Source organism: Patella vulgata, chromosome 4 (assembly GCF_932274485.2).
Source record: "Patella vulgata chromosome 4, xgPatVulg1.2, whole genome shotgun sequence".
In the NCBI taxonomy this organism is placed as follows: domain Eukaryota; kingdom Metazoa; phylum Mollusca; class Gastropoda; family Patellidae; genus Patella; species Patella vulgata.
Window position 1 is genome coordinate 36,932,274 of NC_065882.2, and position 21,147 is coordinate 36,953,420.

The 21,147-nt window shown below is 36.2% G+C and overlaps 3 long non-coding RNA genes across 3 annotated transcripts; all 3 read left to right on the plus strand.

Moving 5' to 3' along the window:
- Positions 1-359: 359 nt before the first annotated feature.
- On the plus strand, positions 360-2,615 carry LOC130012391 (uncharacterized). The gene is made up of 3 exons (XR_008787818.1): positions 360-1,332; positions 1,817-1,967; positions 2,287-2,615. It is a non-coding gene; the product is annotated as an uncharacterized LOC130012391 (long non-coding RNA).
- Positions 2,616-2,644: 29 nt separating this feature from the next.
- Positions 2,645-4,934, plus strand: LOC130012392 (uncharacterized). Its single transcript, XR_008787819.1, has 3 exons — positions 2,645-3,393; positions 3,877-4,027; positions 4,347-4,934. It is a non-coding gene; the product is annotated as an uncharacterized LOC130012392 (long non-coding RNA).
- Positions 4,935-12,779: 7,845 nt separating this feature from the next.
- LOC130012389 (uncharacterized) lies at positions 12,780-14,719 on the plus strand. The gene is made up of 3 exons (XR_008787816.1): positions 12,780-13,261; positions 13,745-13,895; positions 14,215-14,719. It is a non-coding gene; the product is annotated as an uncharacterized LOC130012389 (long non-coding RNA).
- The last annotated feature ends 6,428 nt before the right edge of the window (positions 14,720-21,147 follow it).

Consider the following 21,147-nt stretch of genomic DNA (forward strand, 5'->3'; position numbering starts at 1 on the left):
TTATGAACAGAAGTATTGTCTGAATAGAACACCTTTATAATACTTCTATTGATAGTCTGGCTGTTTTTAAGGTAGTCAATCAGCAGAATAGTTTAGGAATCATAAACGAGTGAACCCATCACCTGTCCAGTCGAAAGAACTGACCTGGCTTGATTGGGGACTTGCGAGTCTGGATGCTTCCATTGTTTTTATTGAATTTTGCATTCTGGTTGAAACTGATGAATCCAGGTCTCCTCTATGTTTAAAAATCTGGCTAAAATTTTTTTAGGAAATATTGAAAACAGCAAAGATTGTCACTGGATGTCACTGGATCAAGTACCTCCTGCAACCATTTCTTTAGTGCAGAAAAGGAAGGGCCATTGTCTCCTATAGTGGAGACCGTATCCACATATTTCAATGTTTGGGTTAGGACTTTCAGTTGCAGATACTTGATGACTGCCATATCGATAGTTCTGTCCATTTTTGGTGATTTCAATGGGTAGGTTCACAAGATTGTCTGGTACAAATACAATAATAACACTTCAGCTGCAGGTCTTATGTCTATGATTCATTCAATGATTCTACTTGTGGTGGTAAAAGCCAATTAAATCTCTCCTCTTCAGATCTAGAACTTTTCAGCCAGCTGTTGTATTATAGTGTATCCACACAAAGAAAAATTAACACAGAGAAAAATCATTATTACATAATAAATATATAAAATGACAATAAATGATGTGGTATTCATATTTCAATCAGAAGACGGAGAAAAATGGGGTTTAAGTCCACTCGACAGAAACTAGGTATTTTGGCATTAACACATGGTCCAATTTTATTTCAATAATTTGCTTGTGCGTATGGGTCATTAGCAATGGAAGGAAACTGGAGTTCGCAGAGAAAACCCTCGAAGGATGAACGTGCTACCCTACTCCTTGCCACGTACAACTGGGGATTTGAAACCACACCAGTTCACTAAATGGCAGACCTTATGATACAGCGCGCACATACTAACCATTCACCCCCCCCCCCCTTATTTCAAACAACAAAATTAAATGTATTGATACAAATATATATCTATGGATACAAATATATCTGTACAAATGTATATAGATAGAATAATCGTATAGATAAAGAAAAATTAAAATCCCCGGCTACAATCCAACCAGGGAATAGCGGGAGTGTAGACGATCTGGGACCTAGCTCTCCAAACAAATTACGCTCCTGAAGCAAAAAGAAAGAGTAAATCGGTGCTGCCTGTTGTGTGTATTATATGTAAAAAACGTGACAGATTTGTCACTGTTGGAGAAAATAGGAAGAAGGGTGTATTAACACAGACTCAGACCCAAACAGGCTCAGGTAGGCCTAATGTTAATATTATGTTACTTACTAAATTTATAATTATTACTAATAAATATTAAATATATTCATCCTACAGTTTTTAATTATTGTGTTGTTGTTTTTGTTGTAAATGGAATCAGAAGTGCTACTGCAATCACTGTAAAATTGTTATGAAGCTAGCCAGTAAAGCCCTTTACCCCATTTGTTGATTTGGCACAGTCATTGGTTAAAGTGTTGCACATTTGCTTGCACAAGGGATGAAACATAGAGAAGTTAACTTGTTTTTTTATTTTCTTGGCCCACTTGTAGGTGCCTTGCTAAGACGATCTGTCTCTAGACCATTTCCGCTCACACAAAGGATCTGAACTAAACCGCATGCCAGAGTTGACCAGCCAGGTACATGTACATGTAGGCCTCAAAGTGACATTCCCTCCCCCACCCTTGAGCACAAACAACATTCAACGCTATATGGTGTATAATTTGTTTGCAAATTTGTTTGTAGGCCAACTGTTGAAAGCTGCTGAATTGAAAGAGGATGAAGATATTTTAAGGCATATCAGAGGGCAAGATTGTGTGGCCATTGAGGTCAGATATCACCAAAAATGTTATAGGCAATATACATGTACTGAATTTCTTAGACAGTTATCAGAAAGGTAAATATTTGTGATGTTTTTTTTATTTGTATTCTCCGCCTTCTTGCCACTGGTATTATTCAAATAAAACTGAACCATGGGTGAGTCCTGAAATTACTATGTTTTTGTCCAGTGGACGTTAAACCGCAATTCTCCTCTCTATCTCTCCTTGTACTGCTAATGCCTTCCTGTCTTCATTAGCTGGTTTCTGCATGAAAATAAGATGTTAACCCCTGTGTAAGTGTCTTTTTCCTCTGTTGTACGAAATTAATGAGAGTAAACCAAGCTCCAGAATTTTGTTTTAATTGTGTACATGTATATGTTTATTTATATTTTTCAGCAAAGATGACTAGCCCTCCGTCGAATATTAAACCACATACAATATATTCTGTGAAGATGTCATAAGAGAAAGAATCATAAATGGCCAGCAAAGTTGTCTTGTACAGAGAGAGAGAGAAAGAGAAATGGGGTTTAACGTCCACTCAACACAAACCGTATCCACATATTTCAATGTTTGGGTTAGGACTTTCAGTTGCAGATACTTGATGACTGCCATATCGATAGTTCTGTCCATTTTTGGTGATTTCAGTGGGTAGGTTCACAAGATTGTCTGGTACAAATACAATAATAACACTTCAGCTGCAGGTCTTATGTCTATGATTCATTCAATGATTCTACTTGTGGTGGTAACAGCCAATTAAATCTCTCCTCTTCAGATCTAGAACTTTTCAGCCAGCTGTTGTATTATAGTGTATCCACACAAAGAAAAATTAACACAGAGAAAAATCATTATTACATAATAAATATATAAAATGACAATAAATGATGTGGTATTCATATTTCAATCAGAAGACGGAGAAAAATGGGGTTTAAGTCCACTCGACAGAAACTAGGTATTTTGGCATTAACACATGGTCCAATTTTATTTCAATAATTTGCTTGTGCGTATGGGTCATTAGCAATGGAAGGAAACTGGAGTTCGCAGAGAAAACCCTCGAAGGATGAACGTGCTACCCTACTCCTTGCCACGTACAACTGGGGATTTGAAACCACACCAGTTCACTAAATGGCAGACCTTATGATACAGCGCGCACATACTAACCATTCACCCCCCCCCCCCCTTATTTCAAACAACAAAATTAAATGTATTGATACAAATATATATCTATGGATACAAATATATCTGTACAAATGTATATAGATAGAATAATCGTATAGATAAAGAAAAATTAAAATCCCGGGCTACAATCCAACCAGGGAATAGCGGGAGTGTAGACGATCTGGGACCTAGCTCTCCAAACAAATTACGCTCCTGAAGCAAAAAGAAAGAGTAAATCGGTGCTGCCTGTTGTGTGTATTATATGTAAAAAACGTGACAGATTTGTCACTGTTGGAGAAAATAGGAAGAAGGGTGTATTAACACAGACTCAGACCCAAACAGGCTCAGGTAGGCCTAATGTTAATATTATGTTACTTACTAAATTTATAATTATTACTAATAAATATTAAATATATTCATCCTACAGTTTTTAATTATTGTGTTGTTGTTTTTGTTGTAAATGGAATCAGAAGTGCTACTGCAATCACTGTAAAATTGTTATGAAGCTAGCCAGTAAAGCCCTTTACCCCATTTGTTGATTTGGCACAGTCATTGGTTAAAGTGTTGCACATTTGCTTGCACAAGGGATGAAACATAGAGAAGTTAACTTGTTTTTTATTTTCTTGGCCCACTTGTAGGTGCCTTGCTAAGACGATCTGTCTCTAGACCATTTCCGCTCACACAAAGGATCTGAACTAAACCGCATGCCAGAGTTGACCAGCCAGGTACATGTACATGTAGGCCTCAAAGTGACATTCCCTCCCCCACCCTTGAGCACAAACAACATTCAACGCTATATGGTGTATAATTTGTTTGCAAATTTGTTTGTAGGCCAACTGTTGAAAGCTGCTGAATTGAAAGAGGATGAAGATATTTTAAGGCATATCAGAGGGCAAGATTGTGTGGCCATTGAGGTCAGATATCACCAAAAATGTTATAGGCAATATACATGTACTGAATTTCTTAGACAGTTATCAGAAAGGTAAATATTTGTGATGTTTTTTTTATTTGTATTCTCCGCCTTCTTGCCACTGGTATTATTCAAATAAAACTGAACCATGGGTGAGTCCTGAAATTACTATGTTTTTGTCCAGTGGACGTTAAACCGCAATTCTCCTCTCTATCTCTCCTTGTACTGCTAATGCCTTCCTGTCTTCATTAGCTGGTTTCTGCATGAAAATAAGATGTTAACCCCTGTGTAAGTGTCTTTTTCCTCTGTTGTACGAAATTAATGAGAGTAAACCAAGCTCCAGAATTTTGTTTTAATTGTGTACATGTATATGTTTATTTATATTTTTCAGCAAAGATGACTAGCCCTCCGTCGAATATTAAACCACATACAATATATTCTGTGAAGATGTCATAAGAGAAAGAATCATAAATGGCCAGCAAAGTTGTCTTGTACAGAGAGAGAGAGAAAGAGAAATGGGGTTTAACGTCCACTCAACACAAACTAGGTCATTTTGGGACTAACATACGGTTTCAATTTTATTTCAATAATTCGCTTGCGCGTATGGGTCTTTAGCAGTGAGAGGAAACCGGAGTGCCCGGAGGAAACCCACGAGGTTGAGAAAACGCCTCTATCTCCATGCCACATACGCTCACACCTGGGATCAAAGCCACAGCCACAAGCCAGAGGTGACCGACCAGCTAGAGGTCGAAGCGCGGCACTCTAGGCCATCCCAACCCCCCTTTCTTGTACAGACCTGTGCATGTGTAGTCAATGTGAAAATGAAAAAAAAACTGTTAAAGAGACCGAATTTGATGTTAATACATTTAGTGACAGTGATGATGATAATGAAGATTAACTTTGATGACATTTGATGTGCAGAGTAACTGTTTAATTTTGATTTTCAATGATTGTTTCACTTTAATAAATAATTTCACAACTGTTCATCCTGTTTTCTAACCTTTCCCTTCATTCCAGCCCAGATACACAATTATTTTTTTTAACTTATATCTACATGTATGTTTGTAATTTGACCATTAATCATATCCGAAATAGTAGTTCACAGCTACATGTACAGTTGTAAAAATACTGTAGTGGCTAATTGAAAGGGAACATGTATGTGGGTTTAGAATGTTTATCTTAGTGGAAAAAAATCATGTGGTTCAATGCTTATAAAGTGCTACTGATCTCCATTATTTCAAAAGCATATCACTCAACTACTGTCAAACATATCCCCTGGCTAGAATATGCTACAAATCGACTCTAGCATGTTCCATACAAGCGATAATTTCTGAGCAAACATCCAACAACCAACCCTAACAGGCCCTTGAGATCCAACAAACAAAATAATTATTGGGCTTGTTTGCCCACACCTGGTCTTATGATTCATACAAGACCTGATAGTCTATCAATTACAGGCATTTGACAGAAAGGGAGATAATTCTTTTTTACCGTTAATGGATTTCCACAATTCTTTATTCACCCATGACATTTGTGTTTTGAGCATTTTTATTTACATCAAAATCTGTCCAATAAACTGTTCATTGCCAAGGATGAAGGCATGAGGTGTTTTACCAACTATTTAATTTTATGTCAACTTCAGAATTGTTAGTACACAAATAGCATTTATTTGACAATTTTGACGAATTTCATCTGGCCCTAAATCAATAAATTGAAAACATTTTGCTTGGAACTCCCAGATTTTGTCTTCCTGGCATCATAAGCTTTCCAAAAATGTATAGTTTTTCTTTTATGGAAGACCGTGTAGCGGAGTTGTGTTTCTAAGCTAGCTAGAAATTTTGGCTGCAGGCCTACACCTCCCAAGCTAAATTTCCCTCATGTCATCCTGTATAGCAAAGGCATATGCCTGTCTTAATTAACCCAGTACTAAACACAATTTACTTGTTTAATTTTTCCAGCATTTTTCAGGATAGCTGATGGGATGCGGGTCAAGTTATGCCACTTGTCTATTTAATTATTTACAAGTGAAAAATCGAATTAACTTCACCAAATTTTTACTCATTATAATGATTTTTTTTTTCTGTTCATATTATTTCTATGACATGTGACAGTGACTGTGAATATGAAAGCTTTAATATCTGCTTAGCAGATCTAGTTATTGTTATTTTTTTTTTGTGTTTTGTCCACAAATCGGATTTCTCAGAATCTAACCATAGGATCGTTCTGAAACTTTTACCTATCCCCCCAAAAATGGGTGGTGGCTGTTGATTAAATATATTTTCAAAACGTTTTACGAATCCGAAATCACCGAATTTGTGACTATTTGACCTATTTTACTAATTCTTTTTTCTTTGAGTATCTTGAAACATTTACTTCAAATCTGCAATTTCGGATTTTGGCATTTCGAAAATTCGTCGCTGTCATTTCGAACCGGAAGTTATTACCAATTTGACAACTTCTTTAATAGTTGTGCGATTTTCGTGAAATTTAGAATGTTAGTAGATCTTGCCAGTGCGACTTCAATGATGTCCTTGGAAATTTTCTAAATTATCTCCCCTTGGTGAAATTAAGGATCAAAGTTTTCAAAAAAATCGTCAAAATATAGGTCAGAATGACCTAAAAAAAAAATTCGATACTAGACAAGTAATTACTGATTCGTACACAAAATATGGAGTTTGTCGATCGAACCGGAAGTGCCACCATCTTTAAACGTGAAAAATCAAAAAGGCTTTTTTGCTATTTTACTTACAGACTCGGGCGTCATATTTTCGGAATCCTGGAAGGAATGCCTAAAAATCTATCGGATCAGAATTTTGATTTCGGTCACGTGATGGTCACCATTTTGAATTGAAAATGAAAAATAGAAGCAATTTGAAGGGCCGGGACTTTGGAACACAAGAACTCTCCTTCTAATTAAGCTAGAATGTTCAAACTTGGTGTAGGCGTTCACTAGGTCAATGTCATGATTGAGTTCAAAGATGAGCATTTTTTGCCTAGGGTAAGCAGAGATAAGCAAGCTGATTTGTTGATTCTTTAGGGCACGATGACATTGGTTATAATGAATGGAGGGCGATGAAACTCTTGTCAATCGAGAGGCTAATAGCTGGCCTGTTGTGTGAAATCATTGTATCATTTTTTGAAAATGTCCGGGGTAGCCGAAAAAAGGAGATCGAAATCCAAAAAGTCGTATTTTTACGATTTGGGGCATTTTTAGAGGTCGTGTAAAGTAAAATAAAGCATGCATATACATATATTATTGATATTAAATATATCATATAAAAAACTAAACAATGAATCAGCTGTCATTGACAGATTTTATATTATAAGCATGGTCAGTGGAAGGTCAGCGTATTGTCTAACTTGAACTCACTGACTCCGTAACATTATTGTGGGTATGGTATAAGCTGAATTTGATGAGATGCACATATCTCGTATGACTATTTGGTACTTACAGTGTTAGACTTTGTCGTAACGTTACGGTCTCCATTCATCAAATCGTCGTTGGGGCTATAATACGATTTTGAATCAAGTTATTTATGATGTAGCTCTGCTCATTTTTCCTATTATTATTTTTTTTTTTGTGTCATTTCTACAAATCGGATTTCTCAGAATCTAACCATAGGATCAATCTGAAACTTTGACCTACCCCCTCAAAAATGGGGTGCGAATGTTGATTAAATATATTTCCAAATCGTTTTTCGAATCCGAAATCACCGAATTTTACGAACAAATTCATTTGACCTACATTACTGTAACTTTGTAACTATTTGACCTATTTTACTAATTCTTTTTTTGAGGGGTGCCTTGAAACATTTACTTAAAATCTGCAATTTCGAATTTTCGAATTTCGAAAATTCGTCGCTGTGATTTTGAATTGGAATTTGAGATCAATTTGACAACTTCTTTAATAGTTGCACGATTTTCATGAAATTTAGAATGTAAGTAGATCTTATCAATGCGACTTCAAAAATATCATTAGAAATTTTCTAAATTATCTCCCCTTGATGAAATTAAGGATCAAAGTTTTCAAAAAATTCGACGAAATATAGGTCAGATTGCCTGATTCGTACACAAAAAATTGAGTTTGTAGCTCAAACCGGAAATGCCACCTTCTTGAAATGTGAAAATTACATAAGGCTTTTTTGATATTTTACTTACAGACAAGGCAATTATATTTTCCGAATCCTTGAAGGAAAGCCGAAAAACGGTAGAGAACACAATTTTGATTTCCGGCAAATGATGGACGCCATTTTCAATTGAAAATGACAATTAGTGAAAAATCCACATTTATGGGCTTGAAAACATATACAATTGGTCGTGACCTAGAGAATATGTCTCCTATTACCGAAATTAATATATTTCAGGATAGCCTGGATCATGGTCGAACGTTTGGTATTTGAATATTTCAAAAATTTGAATTTCTCCTTTGATGTTTTTCGTGCCGACAGGGTTGTTTTCGAGTTAAGCTGGATTTGATTTCGCGCATGCGCTACGCTGGAACCAAAGGTACCATGAGTACTAAATTCCGGCGAGCAACTCTTCACGTTGGTACCTAGGTACCCTGAAAATATCAAGGTGATACATGCATTCATTCAAGTCGTTTGTTCTTGTCACCTGCCTTTCGCCGTTAAATAAATATTGGTCACCGGGTGCAGCTGTACAACTTCAAGGACCCTGGCCTCAAGTCAATTTACGGCTTCCATGAGGGGAAAAAGTGGAATTTCGTCGTGACACCGGCACCGATTGTCCAAAAACCATGAAATTTGGACACAATACGCCCATTACCACCCCGGACTCTGTGCCTTACCCCCATTTTGATCCCATTAAAAAAAAAGAGTTTTAGCAAAAAAACGATTTTCATAATTTAATATTGGTTTTAACCCTGTACCCAGACAAGATATACATATTATTATAATCCCTATGAAATATTTTAATTATTTACTGCTATAATATGAATTATCACTTATTCCCCGTTAAATAAATATCGGTCACCGGGTGCAGCTGTACAACTTCAAGGACCCTGGCTTCAAGTCAATTTACGGCTTCCATGAGGGGAAAAAAGTGGAATTTCGCCGTGACACCGGCACCGATTGTCCGAAAACCATGAAATTTGGACACAATACGCCCATTACCACCCGGACTTTGTGCCTTACTCCCATTTTGATCCGATTAAAAAAAAGAGTTTTAGCAAAAAAACGATTTTCGGAATTTATTATTGGTTTTAATTTATTTTGAAATTGCAAATGCAAAGAGATTTTATCGCCTCTTCTGTATGTGATAGGTATTGGTACTATACACATTATCCTTAAAAGACAATTTTTTAAAATGACCGTAACGATGTATCGACACTAGAAACCGAAATCGCCTATTTTGACCTTTTTTGACTGCTGGGGCATCCTTCCGGTGGTCCAAATCTCTGGAATTTCTAGCGGTTGGCTGCGCCGCGATGATATTTATCACATAGTAAATTGAGAAAATCCTCAGATATCAAGAACAATAAAAATTCGATAAAATACGGCAATTTTTTAAGCAAAAAACCTTTGATTGTTGGGGGTGGGTTTTGAATTTATTTTGAACGTTCTCGGAATCCAACACTCTTCTATTTTTAATATGTGATAGCTAGAATCCCAAGGTACATTCTGTGCAAATTTGAAGGCAATCGGAGCACAGGAACGTTGCCTGGGCAGAGCAAATCAACCCGGTCGCGGAAATTTGTTCATTCTTTAAAGTTATTATAATATTGTGTTATGACCGCCATCTTAGATACACCGTCACTTACCAAACCACTCCGAAATATACCCAAAATCCCAAAATCGACCATAATTTCTTTTGACTTCGCGCATGCGCCGCGCTGGAACCAAAGGTACCATGACTACCAAATTCCGGCGAGGAACTTTTCACGTTGGTACCTAGGTGCCCTGAAAAATTCAAGGCGATACCTGCATTCGTCCAGGTCGTTTGTTCTTCACATGGTTCCTGCCGTTCGGCTTTTTCCGCGATTTACGGCTTCAGTAAGGGCGAAAAAAGAGGAATTTCGCCACGACACCGGCGCCGATTGTCCGAAAACCATGAAATTTGGAAAAAAAAACGCCCATTACCACCCCGGACTCTGTGCCTTACTCCGATTTTGATCCGATTAAAAAAAAAAAGAGTTTTAGCAAAAAACCGATTTTCGGAATTTAATATTGGTTTTAATTAATTTTGAAATTGCAAATGCAAAGAGATTTTATCGCCTCTTCCTTATGTGATAGGTATTGGTACTATACACATTATCCTTAAAAGACAATTTTTTAAAATGACCGTAACGATGTATCGACACTAGAAACCGAAATCGCCTATTTTGACCTTTTTTGACTGCTGAGGCACCCTTCCAGTGGTCCAAATCTCTGAAATTTCTAGCGGTTGGCTGCGCCGCGATGATATTTATCACATATTAAATTGAGAAAATCCTCATTTATCAAGAACAATAAAAATTCGATAAAATACGGCAATTTTTTAAGCAAAAAACCTTTGATTGTTGGGGGTGGGTTTTGAATTTATTTTGAACGTTCTCGGAATCCAACACTCTTCTATTTTTAATATGTGATAGCTAGAATCCCAAGGTACATACTGTGCAAATTTGAAGGCAATCGGAGCACAGGAACGTTGCCTGGGCAGAGCAAATCAAAGGTTTCTTCGTCTTATGACCTTAAACACTGCGTATAAATTTAAAGTCAATCGGATATTAACAGCAAAAGGGGGGCGACGACAATATACGACCACATTTCAATGTGGGCCTATAAAAAGTAAATCATTGCCAATAGAAAAGACCCACCTTTCCCCCAACAACAACCATGTAATGCACTAGCTATAATGGGAATTTTTCTGGAACACAGCGAAATGGGTCTTTTAAAATGCTTCTTCTCTATGGGACACCCGATACCACTTCTCAACGAGGAATTCAGTCACACAGCCAACACCATTTTGTATGTTTGTGTAATCTTTATTCAGTATAAATCAAGTAATACAAATAAAAAAATACTTGGATTGATGAAAACATAATTTTTGAGAGTTATTCATACATGTAGCATAATTGTTCTCATTTAAAAAATGTACATGATTACACGTTTGTCATTAACAACATTAAATAAACAATCATGTTTCTTCACCATAACAGTAACAGTATAACAATTGTATGAAATATATTTTCCTTTTTTTTTTTTTTTTAGAAAGGCCACTTCCTTGGTTTAAAATATATCATAAATTGTAGTTATCTAACATATACTTCCATGTATGTTTATCTAACAGATTACCACGTCGTCTTATCTAACATACTCTGTATTTTTCCCCATCTTGTTCATAAGGTAAATGTTATTTTTCAGATACCTGATGACATTTATACTTATTGTTTCAATAGATTCTAATAACCCCCTTTGCAGTTAATATGAAAGCTTGCATATCTGCTATGCAGATCTAGGTTTTTTTTGGTGTTTTGTCCACAAATCGGATTTCTCAGAATCTAACCATAGGATCGTTCTGAAACTTTTACCTATCACCTCAAAAATGGGTGGTGGCTGTTGATTAAATATATTTTCAAAACGTTTTACGAATCCGAAATCACCGAATTTTACGAAGGAATGCATTTGACCTACAATGCTGTAACTTTGTGACTATTTGACCTATTTTACTAATTCTTTTTTCTTTGAGTATCTTGAAACATTTACTTCAAATCTGCAATTTCGGATTTTGGCATTTCGAAAATTCGTCGCTGTCATTTCGAACCGGAAGTTATTACCAATTTGACAACTTCTTTAATAGTTGTGCGATTTTCGTGAAATTTAGAATGTTAGTAGATCTTGCCAATGCGACTTCAATGATGTCCTTGGAAATTTTCTAAATTATCTCCCCTTGGTGAAATTAAGGATCAAAGTTTTCAAAAAAATCGTCGAAATATAGGTCAGAATGACCTAAAAAAAAAATTCGATACTAGACAAGTAATTACTGATTCGTACACAAAATATGGAGTTTGTCGATGGAACCGGAAGTGCCACCATATTTAAACGTGAAAAATCAAAAAGGCTTTTTTGCTATTTTACTTACAGACGCGGGCGTCATATTTTCGGAATCCTGGAAGGAATGCCTAAAAATCTATCGGATCAGAATTTTGATTTCGGTCACGTGATGGTCACCATTTTGAATTGAAAATGAAAAATAGAAGCAATTTGAAGGGCCGGGACTTTGGAACACAAGAACTCTCCTTCTAATTAAGCTAGAATGTGCAAACTTGGTGTAGGCGTTCACTAGGTCAATGTCATGATTGAGTTCAAAGATGAGCATTTTTTGCCTAGGGTAAGCAGAGATAAGCAAGCTGATTTGTTGATTCTTTAGGGCACGATGACATTGGTTATAATGAATGGAGGGCGATGAAACTCTTGTCAATCGAGAGGCTAATAGCTGGCCTGTTGTGTGAAATCATTGTATCATTTTTTGAAAATGTCCGGGGTAGCCGAAAAAAGGAGATCGAAATCCAAAAAGTCGTATTTTTACGATTCGGGGCATTTTTAGAGGTCGTGTAAAGTAAAATAAAGCATGCATATACATATATTATTGATATTAAATATATCATATAAAAAACTAAACAATGAATCAGCTGTCATTGACAGATTTTATATTATAAGCATGGTCAGTGGAAGGTCAGCGTATTGTCTAACTTGAACTCACTGACTCCGTAACATTATTGTGGGTATGGTATAAGCTGAATTTGATGAGATGCACATATCTCGTATGACTATTTGGTACTTACAGTGTTAGACTTTGTCGTAACGTGAATCAAATTTACGCTGTATTATTCATTACCAAGGATTTAGAAAGGAACGAGAACAATTATTTACAAAATCTCGCTGGGATAAATTCTGTGAATGTGCCCATGAATGGCTAAAACTTGATGGGCGAGCGAAATGGATAGCTGAACAGGCGACTTCGGGTGATATAATCAAACAAGGAATTTATCGACGCGCCAAAAGATACTGGATTTCACCCAACATGTTACAGGCCTTTTACAGACAAATTCCGAATTGGGTCTGCCCGTAATCGTATAGATAAAGAAAAATTAAAATCCCCGGCTACAATCCAACCAGGGAATAGCGGGAGTGTAGACGATCTGGGACCTAGCTCTCCAAACAAATTACGCTCCTGAAGCAAAAAGAAAGAGTAAATCGGTGCTGCCTGTTGTGTGTATTATATGTAAAAAACGTGACAGATTTGTCACTGTTGGAGAAAATAGGAAGAAGGATGTATTAACACAGACTCAGACCCAAACAGGCTCAGGTAGGCCTAATGTTAATATTATGTTACTTACTAAATTTATAATTATTACTAATAAATATTAAATATATTCATCCTACAGTTTTTAATTATTGTGTTGTTGTTTTTGTTGTAAATGGAATCAGAAGTGCTACTGCAATCACTGTAAAATTGTTATGAAGCTAGCCAGTAAAGCCCTTTACCCCATTTGTTGATTTGGCACAGTCATTGGTTAAAGTGTTGCACATTTGCTTGCACAAGGGATGAAACATAGAGAAGTTAACTTGTTTTTTATTTTCTTGGCCCACTTGTAGGTGCCTTGCTAAGACGATCTGTCTCTAGACCATTTCCGCTCACACAAAGGATCTGAACTAAACCGCATGCCAGAGTTGACCAGCCAGGTACATGTACATGTAGGCCTCAAAGTGACATTCCCTCCCCCACCCTTGAGCACAAACAACATTCAACGCTATATGGTGTATAATTTGTTTGCAAATTTGTTTGTAGGCCAACTGTTGAAAGCTGCTGAATTGAAAGAGGATGAAGATATTTTAAGGCATATCAGAGGGCAAGATTGTGTGGCCATTGAGGTCAGATATCACCAAAAATGTTATAGGCAATATACATGTACTGAATTTCTTAGACAGTTATCAGAAAGGTAAATATTTGTGATGTTTTTTTTATTTGTATTCTCCGCCTTCTTGCCACTGGTATTATTCAAATAAAACTGAACCATGGGTGAGTCCTGAAATTACTATGTTTTTGTCCAGTGGACGTTAAACCGCAATTCTCCTCTCTATCTCTCCTTGTACTGCTAATGCCTTCCTGTCTTCATTAGCTGGTTTCTGCATGAAAATAAGATGTTAACCCCTGTGTAAGTGTCTTTTTCCTCTATTGTACGAAATTAATGAGAGTAAACCAAGCTCCAGAATTTTGTTTTAATTGTGTACATGTATATGTTTATTTATATTTTTCAGCAAAGATGACTAGCCCTCCGTCGAATATTAAACCACATACAATATATTCTGTGAAGATGTCATAAGAGAAAGAATCATAAATGGCCAGCAAAGTTGTCTTGTACAGAGAGAGAGAGAGAGAAATGGGGTTTAACGTCCACTCAACACAAACTAGGTCATTTTGGGACTAACATACGGTTTCAATTTTATTTCAATAATTCGCTTGCGCGTATGGGTCTTTAGCAGTGAGAGGAAACCGGAGTGCCCGGAGGAAACCCACGAGGTTGAGAAGACGCCTCTATCTCCATGCCACATACGCTCACACCTGGGATCAAAGCCACAGCCACAAGCCAGAGGTGACCGACCAGCTAGAGGTCGAAGCGCGGCACTCTAGGCCATCCCAACCCCCCTTTCTTGTACAGACCTGTGCATGTGTAGTCAATGTGAAAATGAAAAAAAACTGTTAAAGAGACCGAATTTGATGTTAATACATTTAGTGACAGTGATGATGATAATGAAGATTAACTTTGATGGCATTTGATGTGCAGAGTAACTGTTTAATTTTGATTTTCAATGATTGTTTCACTTTAATAAATAATTTCACAACTGTTCATCCTGTTTTCTAACCTTTCCCTTCATTCCAGCCCAGATACACAATTATTTTTTTTAACTTATATCTACATGTATGTTTGTAATTTGACCATTAATCATATCCGAAATAGTAGTTCACAGCTACATGTACAGTTGTAAAAATACTGTAGTGGCTAATTGAAAGGGAACATGTATGTGGGTTTAGTATGTTTATCTTAGTGGAAAAAAATCATGTGGTTCAATGCTTATAAAGTGCTACTGATCTCCATTATTTCAAAAGCATATCACTCAACTACTGTCAAACATATCCCCTGGCTAGAATATGCTACAAATCGACTCTAGCATGTTCCATACAAGCGATAATTTCTGAGCAAACATCCAACAACCAACCCTAACAGGCCCTTGAGATCCAACAAACAAAATAATTATTGGGCTTGTTTGCCCACACCTGGTCTTATGATTCATACAAGACCTGATAGTCTATCAATTACAGGCATTTGACAGAAAGGGAGATAATTCTTTTTTACCGTTAATGGATTTCCACAATTCTTTATTCACCCATGACATTTGTGTTTTGAGCATTTTTATTTACATCAAAATCTGTCCAATAAACTGTTCATTGCCAAGGATGAAGGCATGAGGTGTTTTACCAACTATTTAATTTTATGTCAACTTCAGAATTGTTAGTACACAAATAGCATTTATTTGACAATTTTGACGAATTTCATCTGGCCCTAAATCAATAAATTGCAAACATTTTGTTTGGAACTCCCAGATTTTGTCTTCCTGGCATCATAAGCTTTCCAAAAATGTATAGTTTTTCTTTTATGGAAGACCGTGTAGCGGAGTTGTGTTTCTAAGCTAGCTAGAAATTTTGGCTGCAGGCCTACACCTCCCAAGCTAAATTTCCCTCATGTCATCCTGTATAGCAAAGGCATATGCCTGTCTTAATTAACCCAGTACTAAACACAATTTACTTGTTTAATTTTTCCAGCATTTTTCAGGATAGCTGATGGGATGCGGGTCAAGTTATGCCACTTGTCTATTTAATTATTTACCAGTGAAAAATCGAATTAACTTCACCAAATTTTTACTCATTATAATGATTTTTTTTTTCTGTTCATATTATTTCTATGACATGTGACAGTGACTGTGAATATGAAAGCTTTAATATCTGCTTAGCAGATCTAGTTAAGCTTTCATATTACATATGAAAGCTTATTGTTTCTGTTAAGATTATTATTGTTATTTTTTTTTGTGTTTTGTCCACAAATCGGATTTCTCAGAATCTAACCATAGGATCGTTCTGAAACTTTTACCTATCCCCCCAAAAATGGGTGGTGGCTGTTGATTAAATATATTTTCAAAACGTTTTACGAATCCGAAATCACCGAATTTTACGAAGGAATGCATTTGACCTACAATGCTGTAACTCTGTGACTATTTGACCTATTTTACTAATTCTTTTTTCTTTGAGTATCTTGAAACCTTTACTTCAAATCTGCAATTTCGGATTTTGGCATTTCGAAAATTCGTCGCTGTCATTTTGAACCGGAAGTTATTACCAATTTGACAACTTCTTTAATAGTTGTGCGATTTTCGTGAAATTTAGAATGTTAGTAGATCTTGCCAATGCGACTTCAATGATGTCCTTGGAAATTTTCTAAATTATCTCCCCTTGGTGAAATTAAGGATCAAAGTTTTCAAAAAAATCGTCGAAATATAGGTCAGAATGACCTAAAAAATAAATTCCATACTAGACAAGTAATTACTGATTCGTACACAAAATATGGAGTTTGTCGATCGAACCGGAAGTGCCACCATCTTTAAACGTGAAAAATCAAAAAGGCTTTTTTGCTATTTTACTTACAGACTCGGGCGTCATATTTTCGGAATCCTGGAAGGAATACCTAAAAATCTATCGGATCAGAATTTTGATTTCGGTCACGTGATGGTCACCATTTTGAATTGAAAATGAAAAATAGAAGCAATTTGAAGGGCCGGGACTTTGGAACACAAGAACTCTCCTTCCAATTAAGCTAGAATGTTCAAACTTGGTGTAGGCGTTCACTAGGTCAATGTCATGATTGAGTTCAAAGATGAGCATTTTTTGCCTAGGGTAAGCAGAGATAAGCAAGCTGATTTGTTGATTCTTTAGGGCACGATGACATTGGTTATAATGAATGGAGGGCGATGAAACTCTTGTCAATCGAGAGGCTAATAGCTGGCCTGTTGTGTGAAATCATTGTATCATTTTTTATTCGAATTTCTCCTTTGATGTTTTCCGTGCCGACAAGGTTGTTTTCGAGTTTAGCTGGATTTGACTTCGCGCATGCGCTACGCTGGAACCAAAGGTACCATGAGTACTAAATTCCGGCGAGCAACTTTTCACGTTGGTACCTAGGTACCCTGACAATTTCAAGGTGATACCTGCATTCGTTCATGTCGTTTGTTCTTGTCACCTGCCTTTCGTCGTTTTTTTTCTAAGTCAATTTACGGCTTCCATGAGGGGAAAAAAGTGGAATTTCGCCGTGACACCGGCACCGATTGTCCGAAAACCATGAAATTTGGACACAATACGTCCATTACCACCCCGGACTCTGTGCCTTACCCCCATTTTGATCCCATTAAAAAAAAAGAGTTTTAGCAAAAAAACGATTTTCGGAATTTAATATTGGTTTTAACCCTGTACCCAGACAAGATATAGATATTATTATAATCCCTATGAAATATTTTAATTATTTACTGCTATAATATGAATTATCACTTATTCCCCGTTAAATAAATATCGGTCACCGGGTGCAGCTGTACAACTTCAAGGACCCTGGCTTCAAGTCAATTTACGGCTTCCATGAGGGGAAAAAAGTGGAATTTCGCCGTGACACCGGCACCGATTGTCCGAAAACCATGAAATTTGGACACAATACGCCCATTACCACCCCGGACTCTGTGCCTTACTCCCATTTTGATCCGATTAAAAAAAAAAAAGTTTTAGCAAAAAAACGATTTTCGGAATTTAATATTGGTTTTAATTAATTTTGAAATTGCAAATGCAAAGAGATTTTATCGCCTCTTCCGTATGTGATAGGTACTGGTACTATACACATTATCCTTAAAAGACAATTTTTTAAAATGACCGTAACGATGTATCGACACTAGAAACCGAAATCGCCTATTTTGACCTTTTTTGACTGCTGAGGCATCCAAATCTCTGGAATTTCTAGCGGTTGGCTGCGCCGCGATGATATTTATCACATACTAAATTGAGAAAAATCCTCAGATATCAAGAACAATAAAAATTCGATAAAATACGGCAATTTTTTAAGCAAAAAACCTTTGATTGTTGGGGGCGGGTTTTGAATTTATTTTGAACGTTCTCGGAATCCAACACTCTTCTATTTTTAATATGTGATAGCTAGAATCCCAAGGTACATTCTGTGCATATTTGAAGGCAATCGGAGCACAGGAACGTTGCCTGGGCAGAGCAAATCAAAGGCTTCTTCGTCTTATGACCTTAAACACTGCGTATAAATTTAAAGTCAATCGGATATTAACAGCAAAAGGGGGGCGACGACAATATACGACCACATTTCAATGTGGGCCTATAAAAAGTAAATCATTGCCAATAGAAAAGACCCACCTTTCCCCCAACAACAACCATGTAATGCACTAGCTATAATGGGGATTTTTCTGGAACACAGCGAAATGGGTCTTTTAAAATGTTCACAAGTGTATCACAAGGAGGGTTTGCTTCTTCTCTATGGGACACCCGATACCACTTCTCAACGAGGAATTCAGTCACACAGCCAACACCATTTTGTATGTTTGTGTAATCTTTATTCAGTATAAATCAATTTATACAAATAAAAAAATACTTGGATTGATGAAAACATAATTTTTGAGAGTTATTCATACATGTAGCATAATTGTTCTTATTTAAAAAATGTACATGATTACATGTTTGTCATAAACAACATTAAATAAACAATCATGTTTCTTCACGATAACAGTAACAGTATAACAATTGTATGAAATATATTTTCCTTTATTTTTTTTTATTTTTAGAAAGGCCACTTCCTTGGTTTAAAATATATCATAAATTGTAGTTATCTAACATATACTTCCATGTATGTTTATCTAACAGATTACCACGTCGCCTTATCTAACAGAGAGTAAATGGTATACAATATCAAATTATAATCTACCAGCATTACTTGTTTCAGTAATTTAATCGTGTGTTATTCTTGTATTTAAGTGAGAAGAGTGAATAAACTATCATGGGTTGAAACAAATATATTGGAGTAGAACTAAACATTGTATATTGGTTTGCAAATGAATAATTGGTACAGATAATGCAATGTCATACAACATACTTTTTGGATTCGGTACAAATACAACCTTTTTATCATCAATGAAAATAATGTGATTTCAAAGTAACGATGAATAAAAAAACATTGCTTATATAAAGTACATGTAATTGGGTTCATTTAATTCACTTTGTATCTATAATATACATGTAGTATTAAACAATAAATATATTGATTAATGCCAATTCTATACAAATCTCATAGTTGTATTCATGTTTTCTTTACCATAACAAGAAACAGTACAACAGATTTAGTAACAATATATTCCTTTCTACATCCGTCAGAGTGGTTGATGATTCATAGATTCTAATAACCCGTTTTGAAGTTTATATGAAAGCTTTGATATCTGCTATGCAGATCTAGTTATTGTTATTTTTTTTTTGTGTTTTGTCCACAAATCGGATTTCTCAGAATCTAACCATAGGATCGTTCTGAAACTTTTACCTATCCCCCCAAAAATGGGTGGTGGCTGTTGATTAAATATATTTTCAAAACGTTTTACGAATCCGAAATCACCGAATTTTACGAAGGAATGCATTTGACCTACAATGCTGTAACTCTGTGACTATTTGACCTATTTTACTAATTCTTTTTTCTTTGAGTATCTTGAAACATTTACTTCAAATCTGCAATTTCGGATTTTGGCATTTCGAAAATTCGTCGCTGTCATTTCGAACCGGAAGTTATTACCAATTTGACAACTTCTTTAATAGTTGTGCGATTTTCGTGACATTTAGAATGTTAGTAGATCTTTTCAATGCGACTTCAATGATGTCCTTGGAAATTTTCTAAATTATCTCCCCTTGGTGAAATTAAGGATCAAAGTTTTCAAAAAAATCGACGAAATATAGGTCAGATTGCCTTGAAATTTTTTTTCTGTACTAGCTAAGACAGTACTGATGAGTACACAAAATATGGAGTTTGTCGAGCAAACCGGAAGTGCCACCATCTCAAAATGTGAAAAGTCCATACGGCTTTTGCAATATTTTACTTAAAGACATAAGAGTTACATTTTCTGAATGCTTGAAGGAAAGCCTAAAAATCTATCGGTTTAGAATTTTGATTTAGGTCAACTGATGGACGCCATTTTGAAATGAAAATGAAAATTAGTGAAAAATCCACATTTATGGGCTTGAAAACATACACAATTGGTCGTGGCTTAGAGAATCTGTCTCCTATTACCGAAATTAATACATTTGAGGATAGCCTGGATCATGGTCGAATGTTTGGTATTTGAATATTTCAAAAATTCGAATTTCTCCTTTGATGTTTTCCGTGCCGACAAGGTTGTTTTCGAGTTTAGCTGGTTTTGATTTCGCGCATGCGCTACACAGGAACCAACGGTACCATGAGTACTAAATTCCGGCGAGCAACTTTTCACGTTGGTACCTAGGCACCCTGAAAATTTCAAGGTGATACCTGCATTCGTTCAAGTCGTTTGTTCTTGAACGGCTTCCATGAGGGGAAAAAAGTGGAATTTCGCCGTGACACCGGCACCGATTGTCCGAAAACCATGAAATTTGGACACAATACGCCCATTACCACCCCGGACTCTGTGCTTTACCCCCATTTTGATCCCATTAAAAAAAAAGAGTTTTAGCAAAAAAACGATTTTCGGAATTTAATATTGGTTTTAACCCTGTAATACCCAGACATGATATATTATTATAATCCCTATGAAATATTTTAATTATTTACTGCTATAATATGAATTATCACTTATTCCCCGTTAAATAAATATCGGTCACCTGGTGCTGCTGTACAACTTAAAGGACACTGGCCTCAAGTCAATTTACGGAGAGTGAGAGAGAGAGAAATGGGGTTTAACGTCCACTCGACACAAACTAGGTCATTTCGGGACCAACATATGGTTTAATTTTATTTCAATAATTCGCTTGCGCGTAGGGGTCTTTAGCAGTGGGAGGAAACCGGAGGACCCGGAGAAAACCCACAAGGTTGGACAGGCGACCCTACTCCTTGCGTCAATTTACGGCTT